This window comes from Gymnoscopelus braueri, assembly GCF_963280865.1.
Source record: "Gymnoscopelus braueri genome assembly, chromosome: 13".
Classification (NCBI taxonomy): domain Eukaryota; kingdom Metazoa; phylum Chordata; class Actinopteri; order Myctophiformes; family Myctophidae; genus Gymnoscopelus; species Gymnoscopelus braueri.
In genome coordinates this window covers 53,297,451-53,304,950 of record NC_137615.1, presented here as the reverse complement: position 1 = coordinate 53,304,950, position 7,500 = coordinate 53,297,451, and positions in this window count along the sequence as shown.

Here is a 7,500-nt window from a genome sequence, read left to right as displayed (position 1 = left end):
TATAGGACATCTGATAAAAAATAAAAGTACAAGACTGAGCAGAAGAGACAGAACAAAAAAAACAAAAGCAAAAAGTATTGAACAAAGCAAAACAATTATGCTGTTACATATTTATGTGAATATCAGGATGAAATGATTTGGAAGCTGGTCTAGTTTTCCATTTGGGTATTTAACTTACTTATTAGGCTTCTTTTGTAGGTAGGTAGGGAGGATGTGGTAGCCACCAAACTGAAATGGGCATTCCATAAGCCAGATTCCATTCCCCAAAGCTCGGTCACTCGCTCACTCTCCTCGCTTCCTCCACTCGCGCCTAAGCCCCGCCCCTGCGAGGCGCCGAGGATTATTTGTGAGGACGAGTGGTCGAGTGGTTGCCGTCAAAGGATCGGACTGCACTGGGTCCGTCATTTCAAAGCGACGGAAAATTCCGCGATCACTTATGACGTCTCAAACAGCTGGACCAGAGCCGTGGATGAAAATATGCATAGAATAATATGCAGGTATAGAATAATACAGAATAGAATAGACAATTCATCAATGTGGATGGCCACATTGTTATCTTTATAGTTAACATTTTGTGCAAAGCCATTTATTCCTGAAATAGTGAACAAAGCGCCAGGATGAGCAAACTTACATTTATGAATTAAATCCTGACCCGTCCCTCTTTTTGCTCGTACAGTCCCCAGACCCCCCACCCCCCGCAGCAGTCCCGCACGGCACTGCTGCTTATAACAGCCACCGTATATTACAGAGTATATCTGACTCTGAATTACATCATTCATGCAGGTTGGCCATACGTCCTCTTTTACCCGGACATATCCTCTTTTGGGGGGCTGTCTGGAGGGGTTTATAAAATCCTTCAAATGTCCGGGGTTTGGAGAGTTTGGGTGATATCCTCCCACTTCTGGGACGAAGAAAAAAGAAAAAAACTCAGACGATTTTGTGATTTTGCTTGATATTGTTTGATAGCGAAATAAATCATGACTGATAGACATGAAAGAAGACCCTTCACAGCAAATTGAGAATTTTAAAATTTAAGAATCGGTTCAGAATTGAATGAGTATGGCTATAGTTAAATAGCGTAAAGTGTCCTCTTTTTGGGGAATTCAGAATATAGTCACCCTATATTCAGTCTATATATAAATACAATACATTATTTTAAACATAATCTTTGTCACAGTAATTTATAGTAGTCCATGCACTGCATTGAGGCATGCACGGAGAGAAATGAACTATCAGCTTTTGAGACAGTATAAGTGTGCACAATATATTACAATGTATATAATTGTATTATACTTTATATCATACAACGCAATAAAGCCAGTGGCTTGTTGCGTCTTTTCAGTTAATTTACACTGTGTGTGTGTGTGTGTGTGTGTGTGTGTGTGTGTGTGTGTGTGTGTGTGTGTGTGTGTGTGTGTGTGTGTGTGTGAGATGGGCAACGAGTGATCGGCGGGGGCGAGGGGGGAGGGTGCAGCCGGTGTTTTCGGGGCATGGTTTCGGGTTTCAAGCAGTGTGTGTGTGGCCACATGTGGAGGAGGACCATGTATACGTCACGGGAGAAGGGAAAAAAACAAAAAAAACGTCTACACGTGATGCGGAAGTCTGCCGCGGAGGAGCTGTGGAGAGTGGTCGAGCCTACACTTGATGTACACTCGCTAAATGCGGAAGTAGAGAGCCGCCTCGGCTCCTCCACTCGACTCCACTCGCCTCCTCCAAGAAGCAACTGAGTAATTGGAATTTAGCACATCCGGTTTGGAGTCGGAGTGACCGAGTGGGAGTGAGCGAGTGGCCGAGATTTTCGGGTTTGGAATCTGGCTATAGTGAAACCCCTTTGTACTTGATGGTGAACTGCCCCCTATTGGTGGTATACAGCGGGACGTGCAGTTGGTTTGCTTGCCTAGTGGGATATGGGTGAAAGCTAGAATTTGGCTGGAAATACAATTTGAAATGATCTGGGAGGTGGGTGTATTGGTATTTAGTTTTATATACGAATAGACATGTTTGGAGTATATTTATATTAAAGATTGTTAGTATATTGAGTGTTGAAAAAAGGGGTGAGGAGGGCTCCCGTGGATTAGAATTTGTGGCTAATCTGACAAACCTTTTTTGTAGTATAAATAATTTATGGAGACAAGAAGGATAGGTACTAGCCCATACAATATTACAGTAGGTTAGGTAAGGATATATTAGGCTGTAGTAAAGGGTTTTTAGACAGGCTCTGTTTAAGAATGGGCTGATTTTTCTAATAATCCCCACTGATTTTGAGACCTTTTTTGTTACCTGGTCGATGTGTTCTTTCCAGCTGTATTTTTCATCTATAATTATTCCCAAAAATGGGGTGGAGGCTACTCTGCTTATTTCGATACCATCAATACTAAGCTTAGCTTCCTCAGGGTTGAATTTCTTCTTACCAGGAAATATTATAAATTTAGTTTTTTTAATGTTTAATGACAGTTTATTAAGTTGGAACCATTTGGAGAGTATTTGTAGACCTTGATTCGCTTCGTTGATAAGTGTATTGAAATTTTTGTGGGAAAGGATGACGCTTGTGTCGTCGGCAAATAAGATTGGAAATAAGGTATTTGTTGCTGCAGGTAAATCATTTATGTAAATTAAAAATAACAGTGGGCCAAGAATTGAACCTTGCGCCACTCCACATGATAGTCTTGCTCTAGGTGATTCCGTATTTTTCACTGCGACATATTGTTGTCTATTTGTAATATAATTTTCTAGCCAGTTGTAAACAGTACCACGAAACCCATATCTGGACATTTTAGCAAGCAATATGTTATAATTGACAGTATCAAAAGCTTTCGAAACTTTCACGCAATCAAGGGGCCTTTTCAATCAAATAACATGGCTGCCATAGGATTGTCTGATCCCCATCAGGTGTGTCATTGTTGGTGTCGCCTATTTGTTTCCTAGGGATATTATTTGTTTCCTATTTGTTTCCTAGGGAATGATGGGCATCACTTCCTGATACTCCTCATTTCAAGCATTTCAAACCTTCTTCATTTCAAGGATATGCATTAGTCCTCGGACGCCCATGCAATACAATTGTGTTTATCTCTGGTACCCCAACCTGTAAAATCCTCAGTGTTAATGTAACTCTAGTGTAAAGGCTAAGGCAAGACAATACAGAAAATATAGAATAGCCAGCAACACTGGGTGCTGAATAGACACACCTCCAGGACAGCTTGATGAAAGTCAATTATTAGAAGCTGCTGTGCAGTGTGTGGTTGTAATGTCCAGTTTTACACTGTGGAGTCCTTAGTGTCTATAGGGCACGGGTTGCCCCGTGACAGATACCGGCGTGCGCCGAAGTATAAACCAAGCTTATTGAGGCATGAATTGAAAAGCACCACAACTTGCTGAGTTCTCAACCGATTTACACAAGGTTTGGTTTGCATGTTACAGGATTAAGAATGCTGGCTTTCATACCAAAATTACTTAGATTGTAAACATAATATAGTATATAGCCTAACTTGGATAGCAGTGAATGGATATCAGTGGTGGAAAAAAATACTTGAATGTTTTACTTAGGTAAAAGTATAAATACTGCAATGTAGAAATACTTGTAATACCGTTACAAGTAAAAGTCTGGAGTTCAAAATTTACTTGAGTAAAAGTACAAAAGTATTGGTATCAAACTTTACTTAAAGTACCAAAAGTAAAAGCATGCAATATGGAGAATTTCACAAGTTTTCAAATGTATAACATTTATAAAAATATTTTGAAAATGGCAGATCTACAAGCTCACAATGCGTCACATCGCAACAGTTAAAAGTATAATATTTGCCTCTGAGATGCAGTGGAGTAGAAGTAAAAGTACTGAAAATGTAAAATACTCCAGTTAACTAAAAATACCTAAAAATGTTAATTAAGTACAGTACTTAAGTACATGTACTTAGTTACTTTACACCACTGATGGATATGAATCATATAATACAGCAGTATTTTATTATTAGCCAAAAAGGTACAAAAAGGTGCTCATGCCATTAATTATGTCTATCTTTCACAAATGAATGACTAGTACTAGGGAAGGGCCTATCAAAATAAACTAGTGCGATAACAATATAGTACATGTTATTGTTGGCTTAATTTTTGGTGTAGCACTACCTGGGGAAAAACCCACCAGCCGCCACTGTATTTACTGTAAAGGCTTATATGAAGCTATCTCATATTGACAATAGGCTACTTATAATAATAGCCTGTTATCACTCTATGGGAGGAAACTGATTACAAAACGATTTTAAAAAGAGAGAAGTATGATGATGTTACAGAAGTGGTCAATTTGTCCACTTCAGTAAGTTTGAACACATGACTTGTGTGGTCCAGTAGATTATATCTGGCACACAAAACAAATGGTGCTAAATAGCACTAAAAATGGTTGTTTGGTTGTAATCATAGGCAGACCTCTTTTGGTGCTATTATAGAGCAGTGGTTCTCAAACCTTTTAGCTCAAGAGCCAAAAGAAAACAAAATAGATAAATTAGACGTTTGCCCGGGACCCAAACTAGTGACCCAAACTAGCTCACAACGCGTCGCTTTGTCGAAAAGGTGCCCTTTTTCCATTGACATGGCACCACACCACACCACCCCACCCACTTGTGCCTCCGTTTCCATTACAAGGACCTGGGCTTAGTGGTGTCAAAGGGGTCTGAAATGGGTGCCTATTTTGGCACCACTCCAGAGTAGGTCTGAGCTAGGCCAAACGAGGCCAAACACTTCATAATGACTGATCACTCACTGAGTTTGTATTTAGACCAGGATTATAGTTGTAATACATTATAATAGATCATATTGTATTATAATCACTGCTATGATCTATTGTAGTGTATTATAATTATCATGGTCGTAATACATTATAATACTTTATATTGTATTATAATACTTTATATTGTATTATAATCACGGTTATGGTCTATTGTAATGTATTGTAATTATCATAGTTTATTTTTTCATATCGCCAAAGCGCGGCTTACGGTAGAAGGCCAGATCTCTCCAGAAAAAGAAAAATCAAAGGTATTGAAATACGCGATTTAAAGCAAGGACCATAGGCGCGGGTTTTTAACTTTCCAAACAGGTCGACCCAAGGCTGTTCTGAGTGTGTCTCCTACATGGTTGTGTCCTGGAGCTTCAGTTACTCTGAGATGTGAAGTTAAAGAAGCATCTGCAGACTGGAGGTTCTACTGGTACAGGGCTGATCTTGGACCAGAAGGCTTCATCAACAACACAGAGCTCTTACCTGGTAGCCAAGGGACTGAAGAAGGTCTCTCTCTCTCTCTCTCTCTCTCTCTCTCTCTCTCTCTCTCTCTCTCTCTCTCTCTCTCTCTCTCTCTCTCTCTCTCTCTCTCTCTCTCTCTCTCTTCTCTCTCTCTCTCAGCAGTAGATATTAGTTCAGTGTAAAGAGGAATTAGAAGGTTTATTACTACATCATTCCTGGTCCTACAGGCACAGGAGGATATGTGTGTAGAGCTGGGAGAGGAGACCCGGTTTATTACACTGACTTCAGTGTCACCAAGTTTGTGTTTTCTGGTGGTGAGTGTGACTCATAATTCATCACTCATAATTGTCTCCGCCAGAGGTGGAGAGTATGTTTTCGTTCCCGTCCCGCTGTGTGTCCCCCCCCCCATAGCCAAGCTAACATTGGTCAAGCTTCACGTGACACGTGACAATATGTTTTCACCAATGCTTTTGATTGGCTAGCGAGACGCATGACGAAACTTTTTACGAAACTCGGCCATATGGTATATGGTCATGAAAAACTATCAAGAAATAAATCTCAAAATCTTTCGTCAAAAGGTGGCGCTATAGCACTCAATTGAAAATGCCAACTTTGAACAGGTACAACTCATGCCCTGTTTGACCTACAGCCATGAAACTTGGATACACATATGCGTCTCTTCATGCTGAACAACTTTCACCCTCTGACTTTTGACCTCTGACCTTTAGATCTCCCACCATTTTGAATTATATGAAAAACAGTTAAAACCTATATCCTCCTGGGATTTTTGAGTAATCTGCACGAAACGTTTTACACATGAACTTTGGACATATGCCGACAAACCTGTGCAAAAGATTTTCCATAAGTGAAAAAATGAAGCTTTAATGAGCCAATGAATATTGCAGTTTTATGACAATTATTCATCTGCCCCTAACACATACATGCAGACTCACATTTCTTTGAAACTTTGCGGTAATGTTGAGGGTCATTCCAAATATCACTGAAACCAATCTTACTCCAATTGGTCAAAGGGGGGCGCTATAGCGATTTTTTTTAAATGCAAACTTTAAACAGGCAAAAGTCATGCCTCGTTTGGCCGACAGCCATTAAACCTGCTTACACATGTGCCTTGACTCATGAGGAACACATGTATCACGTTGACCAGTAAGCTCTGCCCTTAGATTGTCCGCAATTTTGAGCAGTTTGAAAAACACTTAAACCCAGGATTTTTCAGCTATTTGCGTGAAACTGTATCATCGGTGTGATCTCTTTTTTCTCAGGTTTTTGTCTGTTAGTCCAATGGCTTCTCCCTTTAAGCGAGTGCCTCACGACCGCAAGGTTGCCGGTTCAAGCCTCACTTGATGCAGACTCATTTAAGTTGAATTGCAAAAAACATGACTGTATCAATGAATACATGTGCAAACGGTAAAGATAACATGAAATGCTTATTTGAGAGTATGTTTTTTCAATGTATGACGTACTTCATTGTGAAAATAGCCGATCTACAATCTCACAACTTTTCAGATAGCAACGTTTTGTGAGCTTGTAGATCAGCTACTTTAACCAGTTTCAGCCAGGGGCTTGGTTCATGACAGAAGGCAAAAATGTATGATCTTCAACAGACCTCCCAATGTCCCCCACCTGTATGAATGAATGAACCATTGTAAAGCGCTTTGAGCACTTGGAAAAGCGCTATAAAAATGCAATTCATTATTATTATTATTATTATTAGACAACTTCAGCCTGGACGAAGCTGTAGCACTACAGGTCGTGTCTCAGCCTGTGAGTCCAAAGGTCGAGCGTTCGATTCCTGTCAATAGCTGTCTCTGTGTCTCTCTGTCTCTCTGTCTCTGTGTCTCTCTGTCTCTGTGTCTCTGTGAATCTCTGTCTCTGTGTCTCTGTCTGTCTGTCTGTCTCTCACTCTGTGTCTCACTCTGTCTGTCTGTCTGTCTGTCTGACTGTCTGTCTGTCTGTCTGTCTGTCTGTGTCTCACTCTGTCTGTCTCTCTGTCTCTCTGTCTCTCTGTCTCTCTGTCTCTCTGTCTCTCTGTCTCTCTGTCTGTCTGTCTCTCTGTCTCTCTGTCACTCTGTCTCTCTGTCTCTCTGTCTGTCTGTCTCTGTGTCTCTGTCTGTCTCTCACTCTGTGTCTCTGTCTGTCTCTCACTCTGTGTCTCTGTCTGTCTGTCTCTCTGTGTCTCTGTCTGTCTGTCTCTCTGTCTCTCTGTCTGTCTCTCTGTCTCTCTCTCACTCTGTGTCTCTGTCTGTCTCTCACTC